The 20,925-nt window shown below is 40.3% G+C and overlaps 1 protein-coding gene across 1 annotated transcript in view; it reads left to right on the top strand.

The window, feature by feature from the left end:
• TMOD3 (tropomodulin 3) overlaps positions 1-20,925 on the top strand; it is an 85,432-nt gene continuing 64,507 nt past the window's right edge. Inside the window, exon 1 of the mRNA XM_055320132.1 lies at positions 1-174. The gene's annotated coding sequence lies outside the window, so the exon portion shown is untranslated. The remainder of the gene's footprint in view (positions 175-20,925) is intronic.

Here is a 20,925-nt window from a genome sequence, read left to right as displayed (position 1 = left end):
AGGGGGAACCAGCGGCACCGACAGCGCGGTCGGGCTGGGGCTGTCGCGGCGGAGTGGGTCGGGCGACTCCCAAGGAGGCAGACGCAGGCGGACGGGCGGGTGCTGGGGACCGAGGGGCAGGCCGTCCTCGCGGGTCTGTGAAGAAGGTCGGCGGCCCCGGCGGGTGCCGTTCAGGTAAGCGCAGCCGGGTGCTTTCCAGGAAGTCCGTCTGCGGGCGCAGGCTGGGAGCCGCACCGGCCATGGTGGCTGAGGAGGGAGAGGTTGCTGCCTTGCACCGCCGGCCCGGCTCTCCCGACCTACCGGTGTCTCTCGGGGCGCGGGGAGACGGTGGTGGCTGCTTGCGGTGGGGCGGGGCGGGCCGGGCCGGGGCTGCGGGGCGCCTTGGGCGTCGCCCGCGGTGGAGGCGCGCGAACCCCCGGTGGCCGGTGAATCACTCGGGGGCCCGGCCTCCCCGGGTTCGGGACCGGCCCCTCCCGTCCCGCCCGAGCTGTGCGAGCCCGCCGTGCCGCTGCGCCCCTTCCACTCCACCGAGGCGCAGCTGGGGGACGATCCTCTGAAGGTTTCCTCGCCGAGACTCCTTCAAAGGCTTCTGCAAAAAGAAAAGAGAAGAAGAAGAAGAAGAAAAAAAAGCAAACCCCAAAACCTTTAGGTCACACCCTTTTGCGGGCGGGGATTAAAATCTGGCTTGTCCTGCATTCGCTGTTATTGATCTATATCCTCGGCCTTAAAATAAATTCCTGGCTCCTGTGCAGCACAGCTGGATCCAGCTGTAAAGTTTGTGTGTTGATTTGTTTTGAGGACGTGACTGGGTCGTTGTATTTTTTGCTTATAGAGTTGGTGTGTTTCCTCTGCAAGCCTGCAATCTAATTACAAACAAATGGGAAACAGCCGCTTTTTTTTCCTTTTTGCCTTTTTTTTTTTTTTAAATGTTTAGTTAAGAATCGCATTTCCAACTTGCCCTTGGCTTCTCTTAAAACCAAAAGTCGCCTGGTAATGAACACTGCAGTAAAACTTATCCCAGGAGGTCATTTTTGAACAGGAAATAAGCCTGTGGAGATTTAAGTGAGTTCTGTGCGGTCTCCCTTGGTTTGTAACATTTTCATGCAGCTCATGTTTCTTTTCCTGAGAATCCTTCAGTTTAATTTTTTGGCAGATTAGGTTGGTTGATTAATTAATTGGGCTGTCAAAAAAATATACTAGGCTTGGAAAGATAGTTTTGTCCAACCTCATTTACTCTTTCTAGTCTCTCCCTTCTAGTCCTTGGTACTTTTTACGCTACCGCTTCTTTCTGATTCTATAATCATTTCATTATATTTAAAATCCCTTTCTAATTCATTTGTAAGAAAGAAACAATTAAAATGCGAGACCCAGTATGTTCTGATTCTTTTAGCTTGCTTGCTTTACATCTGCTCCGTATTTCTAGTTGGCACATCTTTTACTTTTATACATAATCTTTGCACCTCTTGTAGGGCTGGAGCCCACAACCCCGAGATCAGGACTCGTGCTCTAACCACCGAGCCAGCCAGGTGCCCCAAGTTTGTTCATCTTTAAAATACGGTGTGGTTTTTTGTTTTGTTTTTTAAGATTTTATTTAGTTGAGAGAGAGAGAGAGCACAAGCAAGAGGGGCAGGGAAGAGGGAGAGGGAGAAGCAGGCTCCTCACTGAGCAGGGAGCTCCATGTGGCACTGGATCCCAGAATCCTGTGATCATGATCTGAACCAAAGGCAGCTACTTAACCAGCTGAACCACCCAGGTGCTCCTAAAATGAGTTTATTAGGGGCTCCTGGGTGGGTCAGTCTGTTAAACATCTGCCTTCATTTCAGGTCATGGTCCTAGGGTCCTATGATACGGCTTCCTGTTCTGCGGAGAAAATGCTTCTCCTTCCCCCTCCTCCCCCAACCCCCCAAGTAAATAAATAAATATTTTTAAAGATTTTATTTATTTATTTATGAGACACAGAAAGAGAGGTAGAGACACAGGCAGAGGGAAAAGCAGGCTCCTCTCAGGGAGGACTTTTTGATCCCAGGACCCCAGGATCATGCCCTGAACCAAAAGCAGACGCTCAACCACTGAGCCACCCAGGCATCCCTAAAATCTTTTTTAAAAAGTAAAAAATAGGGATCCCTGGGTGGCGCAGCGGTTTGGCGCCTGCCTTTGGCCCAGGGCGCGATCCTGGAGACCCGGGATCGAATCCCACGTCGGGCTCCCGGTGCGTGGAGCCTGCTTCTCCCTCTGCCTGTGTCTCTGCTTCTCTCTCTCTCACTGTGTGCCTATCATAAATAAATAAATAAATTTTTTTAAAAAATAAATAAAAAGTAAAAAAATAAGGTCATTGGACCAGATGACCCCAAGATTATTTTAGCCTTAAATATCTCTGATTTTTAAAATTCAGTTATTTTATTCATTCAGGAAACACCACATTTGTCATTCCAAGCCCTGTGTAGGCCTAAAGGAACAAAAATGATTTCCTGAGGATGTTACTGTCCCGTGCTCAATTTCTTTTGATCATATTTTTATGACTAGTTCCAAAGTTTTGTGGTCTATCCTCCAGGCCAAATTATTCTACAGTTTGAATAACTTCACCTAAAGTTAAATACATAGATCACATTAAACACATCCAAGTCACATCCCATTACAATGATCAATTTCACTCTAGGCCTGGGTGGCTCTGTTTGTTGAGCTCAGGTCATGAACCCAGTTCATGGGATGGAGTCCTACATCAAGCTCCTTGCTCAGTGGGGAGTCTGCTTCTCCCTCTGCTTGCCATTCCCCCTGCTTGCATCCCCCCACCCCCAATAAATCTTAAAAAAAAAAAGAACAATCAATTTCACTTTAATCAGAGATTTTTCAAGTCCCAGTACTGGTCCATTTACATAAAACACAGGTTCAGTACAACAGAAAGGACCTGAAGGGTGTAGGGTGGTGCTTTTCAGACCTTAATATGCATAAATGACCCAGGATCTTGTAGGTTTGAAGAAGGTCCCTAGAATCTGTGTGTCACATAAGGAATGCTGTTGTCTCTCACACTTCAAATATCAAGGGGTGGGAGGTGTTTAAAGGTGTTTATAATGACTGGTACTGATTGCTGTGATACTAAAATACATAGCAATAGCTTTTCCCAACTCTCAGTTTTTAAAAGTAATTCTGTTCATTCTAACAAAAATAAGTGCCTTCACAAGTTTTTTTCTCCCCTTTTTCTCCTCTGTCCTTCCTTTCTCCTTTCTCTTTGCTATGTTGTCTCACCTTTTTTTTCTCGTCTTCCACCCTCCACTGTTCTCATTCCATTAATTCAGTAGTTCACTAATTCAACAAATATGTGTTTTGTCCCATCCTATACAAGGCACCATCTTAGGCTGATGGTGAATACAGACATAGAAAACATAGTTTTGGGGAACTTACTCTCTCTGATTTTAGGCATGTGTACTTGTTTTAGTTTAGAGCACAATTGTAAGAGCCATGTGTAGGGAATAAAAGCCTGTAGTAGGTATTCAAAAGGAGAGATCTTTTACAGTTGTGGGGCTGGGAAACAAAACTATCTTTTTTTCTACTCACTGGTCATCACTGCTTCCCTCCCCTCCACCACCCCCCTAATGTTTGAGTCTATTGTGACAAATCTATATAAAAATACAGTACAATTTTGTAGATTTATTCAGAACTTGTGGTGAGCTGGCTATATGAAAATCAATTAGTGATCTCATAGGAAGGGTGAGGGGTGGTGGGGATAAAAGTAATCTGGATAGAGATCAAAAGAGGGAGAGGAAAAGGTAAGAAGTAGGAAAGACAAAAGAGATCCTAGTAAAACAGGAGAAAAGGGCTTTGTGGGTTTTTGGGTGTTAGTCTGATGTACCTAGTATATATTACTAATGCAATAAGTCTTGTTATTTAGACTGTATTTTCTTTTGAAGATCTAATTAGTGGGTTGCCTGGGTGGCTCAGTTGGTAAAGCGTCTGCTTTTGCCTCAGGTCATGATCCCAGCCCCAACTGAGCAGGGAGCTTGCTTCTCCCGCTCCCCCCCCCCTTATGCTTGCATGCACACTCTCTTTCTCTCTCTCTCTCAAATAAATAATTTTTAAAAAATCCAATTAGCTGACAAACTAACCATCATGCTTTTCAGTTCTTAAATTTAAATATGTATTGGCTCTGTCTTGATTAAAATAGTTGAGGAGGGTATTCTTTTCTAGGCTGTCATAGTGCCTAAAGTATTATTCTCCTTTCAGTGACTTTCCTTGAAGACGTTTGTCTTACTTAGTCTCAATTTTTTTTAAATATTATTCTTTTTTTTTTTAAATGTTATTATTCTTTTAAGTAATCTCTACACCCAGTGTGGGGCCTGAACCTGCAACACCAAGCTTGGGAGTCATGCTCCACCCACTTATTCTCATCTTTATATAAGATCCACTCAACTGTAAATCACAACCTTAAATTCATATTGAGAGGAAAATGCTACAGAAAACAGAAAAGTCTACTGGACTTCTAACAGTCCATTAGGTACATACTGAAATTGTGAAGAATCAAACCAAATCTGCTATTTATGCAATATTAAACATGAACACATATTCTAATATCTGTGTCTCTAATCCATTAGGTAATTTGCAGTAATGAAGGAATGGAGATGTGAATAATACAGAGTGACAAATATTTGAAAGTGTATGTGTCTATTATATTGTAGAATTTCATTTAAAACAAAATTATGAACTTATATCTTGAAGCAGAGTGCTACTTTGTATTTTTATTGAGGTATGATTAGCATTCAATAAAATGCACATATGTTAAGCATCTAGTTCAAGGAGTTCTAACCATTTTATACACTGTAACTTACCAAAATAAGATAGAAAACATTTTTATCACTGTAGAAAGTTCTCTCATGCCATCATTTTTCTAGTCATTTTTCTCACCCACTCTCCTCCAGTGGAAGCAACCAGTTTCAGCTCTGTATTTCTGACACCATAGATTTGTTTTGCCTTGTCTTGGACTTAACATAAATGGAGTCGTACAGTAGTATATGCTTTTTGTGTGTCTGGCTTCTTTCATGTAATGTTTTTGAGATTCACCTGTGTTGTATCAGCGGTTGGTACTTTTTAAAAGATTTTATTGAGAGAGAGAGAGAGCGCGTGAACAAGTAGGGGGAGGGGCAGAGGGAGAAGGAAAAGCAGACTCAGCTCTGGGCTCAACAGGAAGGGAGCTGGTGGGGTGGGGGTGGGGCTCAATCGCAGGACCCTGAAATCATGACCTGAGTCAGAGATGCTTAACCAACTGAGCCACCCGGGCATCCCACTTGATACATTTTTATTGAGGAGTAGTATTCCATTGTATGAATATAGCCTAATTTCTTTATGTTTTATCTTGATGGGTGTTTGGGTTTTTTCCAGGATTGGGTTATTAGAAATAAAGTTGTTATGAACATTTCCTTTACAAGTCTCTTGTGGATAGATATTTTCATTTCTCTTGATAAATACCTAGGAGTGGAATTACTGAGTCATAGGGTGGATGTATGTTTAACTTTATTAAAAAACTGCCCCACAGTTTTCCAAAGTGGTTAGAGTTCCAGTTGCTTCACATTTTTAACATTGCCAAATGTTAGTGCTGTCAGCCTCTTTTATTTTAGCCACATTGGAAGCTGTAAAATGGTACCTCATTATTATTTTAATTTGTATTTTTTTGATGACTAAGGATATTGAATGCTTTACTGGGTAGTAATTGGCTTCTCTTGTAAAGTATCTGTTAGAGTTTTTGCCTATTTTTTCACCGGGTGGTTCATCTTTTTATTGTTTGTAGGAGTTCTTTATATATTCTGAGTACAAGTCCTTTGTCAAATATACAATATTTTTTACCTAGTCTGTGACTTTTCTGTTTACTTTCTTGATGTTGTGATAAGCAAAAATTTTTAATTTTTATGAAGTCCATTTTATCAACTTTTAACTTTATGGTTAGTGTTTCTTGTGCCTGTCCCCAGTGTTGCAGAGATTCTGTTTCCTTCCAAAAGCATCCTTGTTCTAGGTTTTACATTTAAGTCTGTGATCTGTCTCAAATTAATTTTTGTGTTAAGATGGGAGGTAGGGGTTTAGGTTCATTTTCCCTTCATACAGATATCTGTGGTTCCAGCAACATGGGTTAAAAAAATTTTTCCTTTCTCGGTTAGATGGACTTGTAATCTTAACTGAAAATCAGTAGAGCTACTTTCTATTTTCCTTGTGCTTTTATTTTTAGTTTCTTATGCATGGGCCCTATATCTTTAAAAACAAAAGAAAAATACAAAAAAAAAAAAAAAAAAAAAAAAAACCTTTTATGCCCCTCTTCCAGACTGCAGCTACCCTGAGATTGATCCAGAGGTGGTTACCTTATATTTTCTGATGGAGGAATGCTAATAACGAATTTGAATTTGAAATGGCTTTCCTACTCCAGTCTAGTCCTTTGTGTCGCATAATTCCTGAATTTGTCATGTAACAATTTCTAAAAAGGTTATTTTTTCTCCCAGATTGTATTGACTGATAACATAAAACAATATTTTTTTTTTTTAAATTTACTTATGATAGTCACAGAGAGAGAGAGAGAGAGAGGCAGAGACACAGGCAGAGGGAGAAGCAGGCTCCATACACCGGGAGCCCGATGTGGGATTCGATCCTGGGTCTCCAGGATCGCGCCCCAGGCCAAAGACAGGCGCCAAACCGCTGCGCCACCCAGGGATCCCAACAATATTATTTTTTAAAGAGTGCCACCTCAAATATGAGGTAGGAAACATGTTGGGATTCGGAGCCAATGGCCAAGAAAGATTTCTTGAGATGTCTTTGGTGCAAAACGGTGTTTGTTTAAGCATGAAGATGGGACATGGGCAGAAAGCTGTGCTGGGTCACGAGGAGTGGCCCATTATATACTTTCAGGTTGGGAGCGAGTTAGGGATGATGTAAGTCTCTAAGGGAGTTTGGAAGCAAGGTTTCCAGGACCTTGATGGGGCTAGCTATTGTTAGGAAAAGGTCATTTATTCCTGTCCAATAAACCTTAGTCATGAGACCCTTCATATCCGTGGGTTATATGCTTGGAGGTGATTGCCAACATACATCTTGGGGGGTAGAGGTAAGGGAAGTTTCCAAATGAACTTTCATACTCTAAAGTAGACCCACAAGATCCTGGGGGTTGAGCTAAGATTGCCTTTTGCCCCTAGCAAAGCATTAACATCAAGGCAGCTGAGTTCCTAGAGAAATGTCACTCTGCCTATCTTAAGGACTTGTCAGTGGGCTGCAAGTAGTAAGGAAATTTAGTTTTCCTTTGCCTTTGTTTCCCACATCCCACTCACATTTTCACTCCAATGTAACTATTTGAATTTTTCCTCATTTTCTTCCAGACTTTGTTCATCCATATCCATGTTTTTGTATGGATGTAACCATAGTGTACCTGTTCTTTTCAAAGGCTGAGCAATAATCAGTGAACATTGCCTTCCACGTGTGTGTTACTGTTGTTAGTAAAGACAAAGCTGGAGACGGAGAAAAGACCAGTTAGGAGACTTACCAGTAGGGAATCTTGAATCCAAAACTTAAGTAAAACAGAAACAAAGATTTCCAGGTAGATTATATTTCTATGGAAATATGGGACAGCTCTGGTTTTTTAATTTTCTCTTTATTTTTTAAAAAGATTTTATTTATTCATCAGAGACAGAGAGAGAGGCAGAGACATAGGCAGAGGGAGAAGAAGACTCCCTGTGGGGAGCCAGATGCAGGACTTGATCCCGGGATCACAACCTGAGCCGAAGGCAGATTCTCAACCACTGAACTACCCAGACACCCCTTATTTTTTCCTCTTTAATATGTAACATCTTTATTGAAATTCACACACCACACAATTCACTCATTGAAAGAGTACCAGTCAATACCTTTTAGTATATTCACAGAGTTGAGCAGCCATCACCATAGTCCATTTTAGAACATTTTCATCACACCAAAAAAAGAAACCCCTATTTATTAGCAGCTGCTGCTGGCTTTCACCAGCTTCTCTTGTCCCCCACCGCCCCCACCCCCCAGGCAACCATTAATCTGCTTTCTGCCTATTCTGGATATTTCATTAAAAATGGAATCATACAGGGATCCCTGGGTGGCGCAGCGGTTTGGCGCTTGCCTTTGGCCCAGGGCGCGATCCTGAAGACCCGGGATCGAATCCCACGTCAGGCTCCCGGTGCATGGAACCTGCTTCTCCCTCTGCCTGTGTCTCTGCCTCTCTCTCTCTATCTCTCTGTGACTATCGTAAATAAATAAAAATTTAAAAAAAAAATGGAATCATACAGCATATAGTTTCTTGTGACTGATTTCTTTTGCCCTTATACTCTTAATAGTTTGAGAATCATTGAAATACAGACAAGTTTCCCTCACAGATATGCACACTTTTTGACCTGTAAGGATATACACTCCCTCAGGTACATATGCTCAAACACCTACGCCTACTCACTAAAGTACACAAACACATCAAGACAGACTTGCAAACTAAGGTACTTGATACACAGAGATAACCCTTTACAAATAAACAGTTTTCTATCAGAGCATATCTAAGCACTAAAATCACCACAAGTACATACAAGTGAATACAGTTTCTGAAGTGTGTGAGAAAACATGGATGAAAACATGGCAAGCTGTGAGAAAATGAGGGCTCAGGGGACAAGAGTGAATGAGAGTGCGATGGCAGTTTGAATTTATTTCGCGTGTAATCTCTAGGTGTTTAAGACACTTCCTAGAGCTTTTAGTTTCAACCAGAAGCAACGGTCTGACATTTATATATTATTTAATATGTATATAGACCTATAGGCAGGAGTTTTGGAGTTCCTGAGCCTATTGCATAGCAGTCCTTTTGAGCAGGAGGTTATTAATTGATTTTGTAAGGTAAGGGATTTCCATATGGAAAACTATAACTAACAAAATATTTTGGTTCCCTCAAATATATATGTTATCAGTCTGGCATCTATTCAGAAAGGCCTTACTCTAGGGCAGGTATGGCAAAATTTGAAATAATAAACCCAAAATTTATTTTTGTTCATAGCAGGTGAGTATTAACCAAAGTTAGTATTCTTAAAGTACTCTTTCCTGTTTCTTCTTTAATATGGTCACTGGGGTATTATAGCTGCTTAGTGGGGGAGTGTGGGAGTAGGTGGGGTGGGATAGTGGTAGGGAAAAATGCTTCCTTAGATTGGCAATTATTAGGACACCTGAGTGGCTCAGTGGTTGAGCATCTGCCTTCCCGTTCAGGTCATGATCCCAGGGTCCTGGGATTGAGGCCCACATCAGGCTTCTCTCTGCCTATGTCTCTGCCTCTCTGTGTCTCTCATGAATAAATAAATAAAATCTTTAAAAAGTATATTGGCAATTGTCAGTAAGTACGTGATTATTTGTAAGTCAAGCACGTATTTTTACCTCTGCAAGGCCTTGTTCGTACCCCCTTTACACCTGCCTTTACTTTGTCACTTTGAGCCTCCATTATTACTCCTTGTCAAACAGCCTTCTTTTTTTTTTTTTTAAAGATTTTATTTATTTATTCATGAGAGACACACAGAGAGAGGCAGAGACATAGGCAGAGAAAGCAGCAGGCTCCATGCAGGGAGCCCAATGTGGGACTCGATCCTGAGACTCCAGGATCACGCATGCCCTGGACCAAAGGCAGGTGCTTAACCGCTGAGCCACCCAGGTGTCCCTCTTTTTTGTTTTTTAATTCAATTAATTAACATATAGTGTGTTTTTAGTTTCAGAAGTAGACTTTGGTGATTCATCAGTTGCATATAATACCCAGTGCTCATTCCATCAAGTGCCCTCTTCAATGCCCATCACCCAGTTACCCCATCCCCCACCCACCTACCTCCCCTCCAGCAACCTTCCGTTTGTTTTCTAGAGTTAGGAGTCTCTTATGGTTTGTCTCCTTTGCTGATTTTGTCTAATTTTATTCTTCCCTTCCTTCCCCTATGATCTTCTGCCTTGGTTCTTAACTTCCACATATGAGTGAAATATAATTATCTTTCTCTGACTGACTTGTTTCACTTAGCATAATACCCTCTAGTTCCATCCACATCATTGCAAATGGCAAGATTTCATTTTCTTTCATGGCTGAATAATATTCCATTGTGTGTGTGTGTGTAGATATACACGGATATATATATCTATATAGATATATACAGATAAATATATCTACACACAAACACAGCCCCCACATCATCTTTATCCATTCATCTATTGATGGACATCTGGGCTCTTTCCATATTTTGGCTATTCAGACAATCTTTCTACTCTCCTAAGACATTGTACCGCATCCCAGGTGAACTCCTGGGTATAGTTTGCTCTCCAGAGAGTAGCACTTGTCACTGCATTCAGCTCCTTAGCCTTCCTCCTGCCATATCCTCTTTTCTTTCTCTCTTTTCCCACTACCAAAACCTTAGTACTGGCATATATCTCCTTTTGAGTAGGATACCAGGGAAGTCTCTTCAGATAAATGTTGTTTGAACTGTCCCTGAAAGATGTGAAAGGACTTAAACCTGAGAAAAGGGGAAAGGTATGTAATGAACCGTGTGATCGGAGGGTTGGAAACAGAAAAACAAGAAACCGTATGACTTTGACCAGAACACAGGGTGTGTGAAGATCACTCTTTCAGTTTTACTTTTCTTCCTCTTCTTTTGCTGGCTCCATTCCCATTTGTTCCCCACCTGCACTGTACTTTGATCTCTTTCCTTAGTATATACTTCTCCTCTCTCTATCTAGCTAAATCTGTCCTTCCCTGACCATCCACAGTGATCTCTGAACTTTTGTAACACTATTTACCAATCCCATTCTTCTATCAGTTAATTTTATATTGCTTTGATTTTTTTTTAAATAGCTTTATGTGCATGTTTCATTTTCCAAAATAGAATGTATTAGTCAAGGCTCTGAGGTCTTAGGGAACACAACCCACTTAAGCTTCCAGAAAGTATGGCAGGGCTGGAAGTTGTAGTGGATTGTTATTGTAGACCACCGAGCTCCCTTAGAGCTGGGTTCTCAGCTGGAACCCAGAGAAGGCACTTGGAAAGCTCCTGTACTCTTTCCTCTGCTTTCAGCTTCCTTTTGTGCCTCTGCTCCATTGTAGGACATTAATTTGGATTTTTAAGAATACTATGCATTACAATATTTACCTATCTTGATTACTGAGGTGTTTCTTGTTTTGTTTTGGTGCCCTCTTAAATCATGCACCCAAAACAAGTGCCTTTCTTCCTTATCCTAGACTCAGCCCTGCTCTATCCTCTCCTTTTTGGACTGGCTTTCTCTTGGTTTTTGCTTTCCCCTTAGCTTCAGCATAAATGTGACTTAAACTTGCTGTGATGCTGACTCCAGACTGGATGACACGTGAACTCTCCATTTAGGTTTTGTTTCCCAGCTTTCTGTATTCCTGGTGAAGAATTGGATTGCTCTATCCTGCTAGGACTAGGGATATCCCCTACACCAAATACCTATGAGGGAGGAGGCATTAGTGGTTGGTTGCTTAGACCTTATACTAAACAGGACCCGGGATAAGGGTGGTCCCAGACAAGGACACTTAGGGTTGGTCATCCCCAAACGTGCTTACTTTGGTACCTGACGTCAGAAGGAAGTGACTGGGCCTTTACTTTTTTTGTATCTCTACTGCGTCTAGCAGATAAACAGCTAAAAAGCGCTGTGCTTCTTATTTAGTATCTGGTTATCGCTATGACTTTCTGAACATTTGACCATTAGGATTAAACATGGGCATAACAGACCAATCAGAGCAATATTCCATTGTATACCACATCTTCCTTATCCATTCATCTATTCGTGGATGTTTGGACTGCTTCCATATCAGTATTTTTGTATCCTTTGGGTAAATACCTAGTAGTGCAATTGCTGCTATATCATAGGGTAGTTCTATTTTTAACTTTTTGAGGAACCTCCATACTGTTTCCACTCTGACTGCACCAGTTTGCATTCCCACTAACAGTGCAGGAGGGTTTCTTTTTCTCCATATCCTCACCGACACTGTTGTTTCTTCTGTATGTTTTTTTTTTTTTTAATTTTAGCCATTCTGACAAGTATGTAGATTTCATTTAGATTTCCCTGATGCTGAGTGATGCTAAGCATCTTTTCATGTGTCCATTGGCCATTTGTATGTCTTTGGAGAAATGTCTGTTCATGTTCTTCTGCCCATTTTTAAATTGGATTATTTGTTTTTTGGGTTTTGAGTTTTATCAGTTTCTTATATATTTTATGTACTAACCCTTTATCAGATATAGCTTCTGCAAATATCTTCTTCTATTTAGTAGGTTACCTTTTAGTTTTGTTGATTGTTTCCTTTACTGTGTAGAAGGTTTTTGTTTTAATGTAGTCCTGATAGTTTATTGATAGTTTATTTTTATCCTTGTTTCCCTTGCCTCTGGAGACATATCTAGAAAAGTGTTGCTATAGTCAGTGTCAGAGAAATTACTGCTTGTGCTCTCTTCAAAGATTCTAATGGTTTCAGGTCTCACATTTAGGTCTTTAATCCATTTTGAGTTTATTTTTGTGTATTTGAAAGAAAGTCCAGTTTCATTCCTTTGCATGTAGCTGTCCAACTTTCCCAGCACCGTTTGTTGACAACTGACCTTAAATGGAGTCCTTCAAACTTAATTTAACTAAGATGATTTTGAGGATATAGAATTTAAAATTCATTGTGTGCATTGGATAATATTCTGTGCCATTGACTTGCTTTCTGTGGTTGTTGATGTTTATAGGTTGTTGGTTATTGCATTAAATTGTTCCACAGTTTTGTGTTTTATTTTATCCTTCTCTTTTGCCTCCAGCTGTGGCTTCTTGTTGCCAAGTACTGTCACTTTAGTAATTTGTTTCTGTTAATGTGTAATGTGTTGTAATATAAAAGTAAAATCATGGTAGAAAGTATTTTATAGAGGCAGTGTGATGCAGTGTAAAAAGTGTGCATTTTGGGGTCAGGCTCAAATCTCACATCGATGTTGAGAAAGAAGTTATATATCCTTGGGCAGGTACTTTATTGTCTCTGAGCCTCAATTCCTTCATTTATGAAATGAGGATAGTAGTATTTTGCAGAATTAGTATGAGGAGATGTATATGGTAAAGTACCTGGCGTATAAAGGTATGCAAATAAAAGTTGATTCCTTTTTTCCCCTGTTATATTGGAAAATGGCCAATGGCCTCCTTGTTTATTGGAGAAACTCAGATAAATGAAAGAAATGTGTTTTTAAGATGTAAGATAAAGACAGTCTTATTCTATCACTTAAAAATATTATTTTTCAGTTGGTGTGATAAGTGTTAATTTGAGAAATATTATCCTGAACTTTTGTTTTGGGTCCTCTCAGCAACTTCCTCCTCTTCCTTGCATTAAATTGCCTTTTCTTCTGTGTGGCTTTCTTGATTCCCCTTGTTTGCTATTAAAGGAAGACTGTCGGGACGTGTGGGTGGCTCAGCAGTTGTGCCTCTGCCTTTGGCTCAGGGTGTGATCCTGGTCCAGGGATCAAGTCCCGCATCAGGCTCCCTGTGAGGAGCCTGCTTTTCTCTCTATTTCTCTCCCTCTCTGTGTCTCTCATGAATAAATAAATAAAATCTTTAAAAAATAAATAAAGGAAGACTGTCCAACAGCTCCTTTTAAAAGAACCTGTGTCAAGGCAAACATTATGACCTTTAGGGCAGTAAACCAGGCTTCTTGGCCAATAGCAATGATTTCTAAGACTTCCCTTCTTTTATCAGTTCTGCTTTTTTTTTTTTTAAGCTATCATCTTAAATAGCTAGTCTTTAGCTAGTGTTAAATACTAGTTTTTCTTTTCTTTCCCACTCCCTTCCATTTTTCTGTTCTCAGGAACTATTCCCATTAACTGTATGGTCCTCATTATTTTAGTAGTTTTATGTAGTTTGATTTTTATAGTATGTGTATATATACATTTTTCAGAGGTTATCTTTTTGTAGTTTTCATTATTTATAGGGAACTCTCCTATCTTAACATTATGAACTCTATCTTAACATCATGAATGTTTCAGTTTTCAAACCAGACATTTTTTGCCTTCTGTCTTAAAACCCCAATAAAAACCCGGGATACCCTCTCTTTACTGGACTGTTGGATGCTTCACCACATGCAGACACTCCAGTTCAAGTCACCCAATCTGTTTTATTTTTTATTTTTATTTTTTATTTTTAAAGATTTTACTTATTCATGTGAGACACAGAGATAGAGAGGCAGAGACCCAGGCAGAGGGAGAAGCAGGCTCCATGCAGGGAGCCCGATGTGGGACTCAATCCCGGGTCTCTAGGATCAGGCCCTGGACTGAAGGCAGCACTAAACCGCTGAGCCACCCGGGCTACCCACCCAATCTGTTTTAAGCAATGTTATTGAGCCATAATTTATACCATAAAATTTATCCATTTTAAGTGTACAGTTCAATAATACCAAATATTCCTTTCAAAAACTCTTCAGGGCTATCTTTGGTCTAGAAGATGGTAGTCAACTTGTTCTTTTCCATCTTTTTTCCCAAGATCACTTGCTTGGAATGTGTGGGTGCCACGTGTTTACTTCCAAGTACTACATCTGTTGGTTATTCCTTCAGTTACTCATTCTAAATATTATAGTAAGTTGTTAAGAATGAGGTTCTCTACACTTGGGATTCAGGGTCAAGGTTGGAGGGCAGGGAGAGTAGTGCCATTTTCTTGTAGAATGGCTCCTTTTTGCCTGTTGACTGATGGAACTCATTCTTAATATTCTCTACCAGAAGAACTCCAGGGCTTATAGTCTCTCTGATTGGTACTATAGTCCCCATCTCCCCCTTGAAACATCAGGACACATTATGCATATTGTAGGCACGTGCCTTTTCAAACATTATAACTGCTTTTCCTTGTCAGTCTGAAAATTAATTTAATTGCTATAGCAAAGCTTGGTATGACCCCAGTCTCCTGAAATTAATTAGAGTAAAACTGGTGATGTCTCTGAAAGTCACAAGTGTGCTGTTTCTCTGAAGCTGTATGAAATGTCTTCACCATACAGGAGTGAGGCATGGTTGGGAGGAGCATGAATTTATATCAATCAGGGCACCCAACACCTTGAATCGATGGCAAATATTGGGGCTAAATGGTGTGGTGCACCCTGAGCATTGTTGACCTTCAGAGTAGAGAAGAGACCAAGCAGGGTTGGAAGAGCTAGGAAGGGCTTTGGAGAAGATGGATTTGAGTCTGTGTGTGAAGGGTATGGAGGGTTTGGATAGAATGGAGAAGTGAAATTTGAGGCCCTGGTAGCGAGGATTGTTGAAGAGAAGTATACACCCACTGTGGGAAACAAATGAAGCAAAGGGATGTAGTGAATTTACCTGTGAGACCCTGAGGAAGCCAGCCAGATTACAGCAGAGGATTCCTAGTAATTCTTAGCAAAAGTAGGAAGGTGGGGTTTTGTCAAAATCACATGAGAAACTGTCAAAATACAAACAACTAACAAATCAAAAATTCTAAGCAAAGAATGAAGTGTAAAAGCACTGTAACAGACTGTAAACAAAATCATTAGAGCAGGAAAACAAGAGCCTAGAGTCAGGCAGGGAGTTTGCTTGTCCCTGGGAGAGAGGGCTTGGTAAAGCATTGTTTTTACTTCCTCTCTTTATAAGGCTCCAGAAATTTCACTAGGTATTGGAATTGTTCCTGGGAAGGGGCAGGGTCCAGATACACAAGGCTTTGAGGGCCTGAGCAGAACTTTAGAAAAGTTGAAGTTCTTTCTCCTGATGTTTCTTTAGGGAAAAGGGGAAAAAAATCCTAAAACTGGCCCCAGTCTAAGTTCAGAGTTTTCAATTATATAAGTAGGGCCTTTGGTCCCAAGCTGTGAAACTTGAGGGAATATATGATCATCTATCTCTTTAAAATGGCTTTACTATTAGTCTCATAGATTGTTAGTTTTTTTCTTTTACTTTATTTTTTAGAGATTTTTTTCCTATTTATTAGAGAGAATGAGAGAAAGAAAGATCACGAGGAGAGGGGAAGGGCAGCAGAGGGAGAAGTAGACCCCCGCTGAGCAGGGAACCCCATGAGGGACCTCGGTCCTGGGATTGACACTGGGACCATGATCTGAGCCGAAGGCAGATGCTCAACTGACTGAGCCACCCAGTTGCTCATTAGTTTTTTTCTGAATTAACATCTTGAAATTGTTTTACTACGACTCTTTGATGGCTAATGTTTTTTGTTGTTTTGCTTTTCTACCAAAGTACTTTCACTGTTTCTGGGAGTATCATGCATAATTCAAAAGTCAAAGACAGTGTTACTGTTTTTTCATATACAGCATCACAATGCAACAAGTGATAGGATAGATATATATATAGTGACTACTGAATAAATGTGTCTTTAGCCTTCTGGTTTGTCTTTAGTTCTTGTGAATCTTTCCAGAGTTATTCCCAAGGCACTTATTTTTTAAAGTTGAGTGATCTTAGACTCTTACATCTGGAAGGACCTTAGGAGTCATTTGTTAACCCTTAAAGTTTCTTGTGCTAAAAGAGAAAAGTGGACCACATTTGAGGAATAGATATGGATGAATAATGGGGTTGGGTGACCTAAAACTCCTTAGAGTATCACCATCTGAAACTGTTTCTCTATAAAATCTGTTTCCCAAAGGTCTCTTTCCTGAATTCCAAATCTGTTTTCCCAACCGGTTTTCCTTACTGTAAAGTCTTTGGAAATATCTCCCAATAATGTCGTATTCTTGAGTATCTTGATTTTAAAATTTAATAAAAATAGAGATAATATGTAGATTTATTTATTTAAATTATATTTATTTATTCACAAGGGACACAGAGCATGAGAGAGAGAGAGAGAGAGAGAGAGAGAGAGAGAGGGAGAGAGGGGCAGAGACACAGGCAGAGAGAGAAGCAGGCTCCATGCAGGGAGCCTAACTTGGGACTCGATCCCAGGTCTCCAGGATCACAACCTGGGCTGAAGGCGGCGCTAAACCACTGAGCCACCCAGGCTGCCCTGTTTAGATACTTTTAAATTTAAAAAGAGAAAACAAAATAAAGAACAAGGCAGATATGAATGTGCTACTCTAGTATCTTTATTAATAAAATTTATATTTTGCAATTAGTTTTTTTGCATTCATTTCTATGATTTATAATGTATTGGGAATATGTATTTTCATAAACCATTTCTATTTTATTACAGGAAAATAGAAAATGATAGAAGTTTGCTTTATTTGGTGACTTTTCAGGAAAGCATTTATTAATATGGTCATTCCACTTTAACTTCTTTTCCTCTATTACACAACACTGGCCAATGTTTGACTTCGTTATTTATTCTTTTTGTTGTTTAATCTATCTGTTCTGGTTTTTCAAGTTTCTTTTCCTGAAATATTTTACTCTTTATTGTTTTTGTGCTTATCTACCATGATTCAGCTTTCATTTATTTCCTTCCTACTTATATATTGTTCATTTTGGCAATGATGAGGACAAGTTACTATTTTTTTCCAAGCTTGAGTTAAGTAGGGTTTCCTTAAGATGACAGACTATTAGAGCTAGAAGAGACCTAAGGCCCTTGAGCCCAGGGGTAAAGTGAACAAGCTTCATCCATTGGCCACTTCTCATCTGTTGATAGTGGCTGTTTAAGGACTGAAGCGGAGTCTGTGCGCACTGGGGAAAAGGCTGATTTGCAGTGTGGATGTGGATGAGTCCATTGTCAGAACTGGGGCCATAGTTTAGTTATTTACCCAAGCAAACGGAGAAGTGAAGTGAATTGCTCATAGTCACAGAGCTCTTCAGCCCAATTCAGTGCTAGGAGCTAAGTGGTAGGTGTTTTCTCCCTAAGAATGCTGGTATGCATACTGGATTTTTTGTTGTCCTTTTTCCACCTTGAGTAAAAACTGAATTCTGTCAGGAACTTAAGTTTGTCAGTTTGTTGTATCTTTAGGAAAGACGGAAAAGTATTCATCAGGCGGTCTAAAGATAGGATTGTCCTTGGTCTAGCAGAGAAAAGGGGCTTAAGTTACATAGTCTAGCTAAAATTGAGAATTTGCTTTTTATTTAAGACTGAAGGCTTTCTATTAAAACTTAAAAACTTCGTACTATCTTATCCCTGTAATAATCCAACCAGACCCACCCTTCCCAAAAAGGAGGGAAAAGTAGAATTTTATTAGAAAGAATGAATTTTATGTAAAGATCGATTGTTGGTTCAAAACAAAATTTGGTCATGAAGGATTAAAAAAACACTAGTAGCATGAGACAGGATGGGGAGAAACTTTAAGAACTTTTCTTTTTTAAAGATTTTATTTATTATTTGAGTGAGAGTGGGTGAGAGAGAGCGGAGCACAAACTGGGGAGGGGCCAAAGGGAGGAGGAGACTCCCCCTAAGCAGGGAGCCCAATGTGGGACTCAATTCTAGGACCCTGGGATCATGACCTGAGCTGAAGGCAGATGCTTAACCGACTAAGCTACCCAGGCAACCCAAGAACTTTTTATTTTCAGGCATTTGTCTACTGTAATGCTTGCCATTTTGGTCAAGATAGTGCATTATCTTACAACTACAAATAACACAATACACACAAAAGACAATAGTAACTCTATACTGTGTCTACGTTAGTGTTTTTTTTTTTTTTTAATTTATGATAGGCACACAGTGAGAGAGAGAGAGAAAGAGGCAGAGACACAGGCAGAGGGAGAAGCAGGCTCCATGCCCCAGGAGCCCAACGTGGGATTCGATCCCGGGTCTCCAGTATTGCGCCCTGGGCCAAAGGCAGGCACTAAACTGCTGCGCCACCCAGGGATCCCACGTTAGTGTTTTCTTAATCATTGATTTGAGATATCTTAATATAAAAAATATTCTGACATTGTCCACATCTTGTGGGTTAATTTTGGTGGTTTAAATTAGTTGTGGCAATCCCCTTAGAGCATTTCCTCCCATCCTTCCATGTTTTACCAAAACCTTAACTTTTTTTTTTTTTAAGATTTTATTTATTTATTCATAGAGAGAGAGGGAGAGAGGCAGAGACACAGGCAGAGGAAGAAGCAGGCTCCATGCAGGGAGCCCGACGTAGGACTCGATCCTGGGTCCCCAGAATCACACCCCAGGCTCCAGGTGGTGCTAAACCGCTGCGTCACCGGGGCTGCCCAACCTTAACTTTTTACAGTCTCTAGAATGCTGCTGGGTCAACTTTCATACAAATTATTTCAGCGCCTTATTATCTGTTCATCAGCAGGCATGCAGGCATTGCTAATAACCATTATGTATATCTTCATCTAGGTACATCTTGTTGATTTCTCCCAAGATAGTTTCCTCACTTGGAAATATATTTTTCTACAGTAAACCTGTTTTCAGTTTAATAGCAGTTTGCTTCTTAATCTTTACTGTGGCACAGTTGTTGATATGCAGCATTGCTAGAGGATAGGGTTCTACATACCCATGTATGTAAAAGGGAAATGGAGAGAGAGAAGAGACATTCCAGTGATGGGTTCTTTTCAGTGTGCCACTGAGGCTGTACTCTGATAGCAAAGTGGCAGGAAGGTCTGAGGGGGAGTCAGATTTACTTTTGCTGTATACCCAACTTTGCTGTTCACCACTTTTGAAAATTGAGAGAGCAACAGTGTATCAAAAGAAAATTAAAAAGTATTAAGTGTGTCCTGATTTTTAACATTAAATCTACACTTAAATATTATAGTCTCTGTGCCCTCTTTGTACTATCTTTGATTCCACTTTGGGAAGCATTTGTGAAGTGGGGAGGAAAAAAAACTGTTTTATGAAATTTTGTCATTCTTTTCCTCCCTTTCCTATGGTCCCTTTCTCCCCCCATATACCACCTCTCCAGTTCAATGCTCACCCTACTCCAGGATAGTACGTTAAATGTAATAGGATTTCATGAATGTATACAAATATATTGATTTGAAAATGCAGCAATTGGTAAGGTTGAAAAGGGAGAACTTTTCAGAATGAAGAAAAAAGAATTTGATCTGAGCCCAGGAAATTCAGAAGGGATGAAGCCGAGGAAAGATTTTACCATTTACCTTTTGTTCACTGCATGAAATTCAGCTTGCTCTCAGCATAATTTCTTTTAGACCTCGCCTTGTTTAAGATTTTGTATATAGTTCAATGCTTACTAACTTAGTGGATTAAGAAAATTCTTGCTAGAGGAAGAATGAGTCATAGCGATACTTCCTTTGGGAGAGAAAAAGAAAGAAAGCCCTCATGTTGGTCTTTCCATTATATACTTGGAATCGATTCAGCAGTTTGATTGATGGCTAAGTACTGTTAAGCTTCCCCATGCTACCTCATATCGTATCTGGTTTTGTCCACAGTATGACTGGTAGAAGGCTCTTTTAGGTTAACTAGCAAAAATAAAGAGCTCTGCAACCTTATTACCCCCAAGAGACATGTTCATATGATGTAATTTCTATTTTAAGATTTTTTTGAGTTTGCAACAGTTTTTAGAAAAGCTTCAGCATTTCCTTGCCTACCCAATCTACTTAACCAAAAAGGAGGAGGAGAAGGCAATGACTGAAAAACATTTGCTTCTGAGAAACTGGGTGTGCTAAGGGTGTGACTGTTCTGGCATTCATCAGTGGTGTGCACAGAGTGGTCGCCTCTCTGACCTCGCCCTGGATCTCTGATGCCACAACACCAGCAAGAAGAAGAAAAAGCAAGGAGGTGGGCTAGGACTGGGAGCTGGTTTGTTGCTTTGAGCTAGAGAAGGAAGTAGGGTGTGTGGGAGCCACAGAGTCTCTCAGCAGTTTGGCCAAAGATTGTTTTGGAAGTGCTATGAGCAACCTGTGAAGTATTTTTTTGTAGTAGTCACAGAAATTATCTGGCTGCTTTCTACTTCAAGGATGTTCTCAGTGACCTGCTTCCAATTAAATCTCTTCGATTTTCTGGGCTGCCTTCTGACTTCAGATTTTATTTTCTTTCTTTATGCTTTTGGGATCTGTAGATCTCATATTTAAAAATTCGAGATGGCGTCAGTGGCAGTGGCAG

Source organism: Nyctereutes procyonoides, unplaced genomic scaffold (assembly GCF_905146905.1).
Source record: "Nyctereutes procyonoides isolate TBG_1078 unplaced genomic scaffold, NYPRO_anot_genome, whole genome shotgun sequence".
Lineage (NCBI taxonomy): Eukaryota > Metazoa > Chordata > Mammalia > Carnivora > Canidae > Nyctereutes > Nyctereutes procyonoides.
This window is presented reverse-complemented; position numbering and strand designations above follow the sequence as displayed.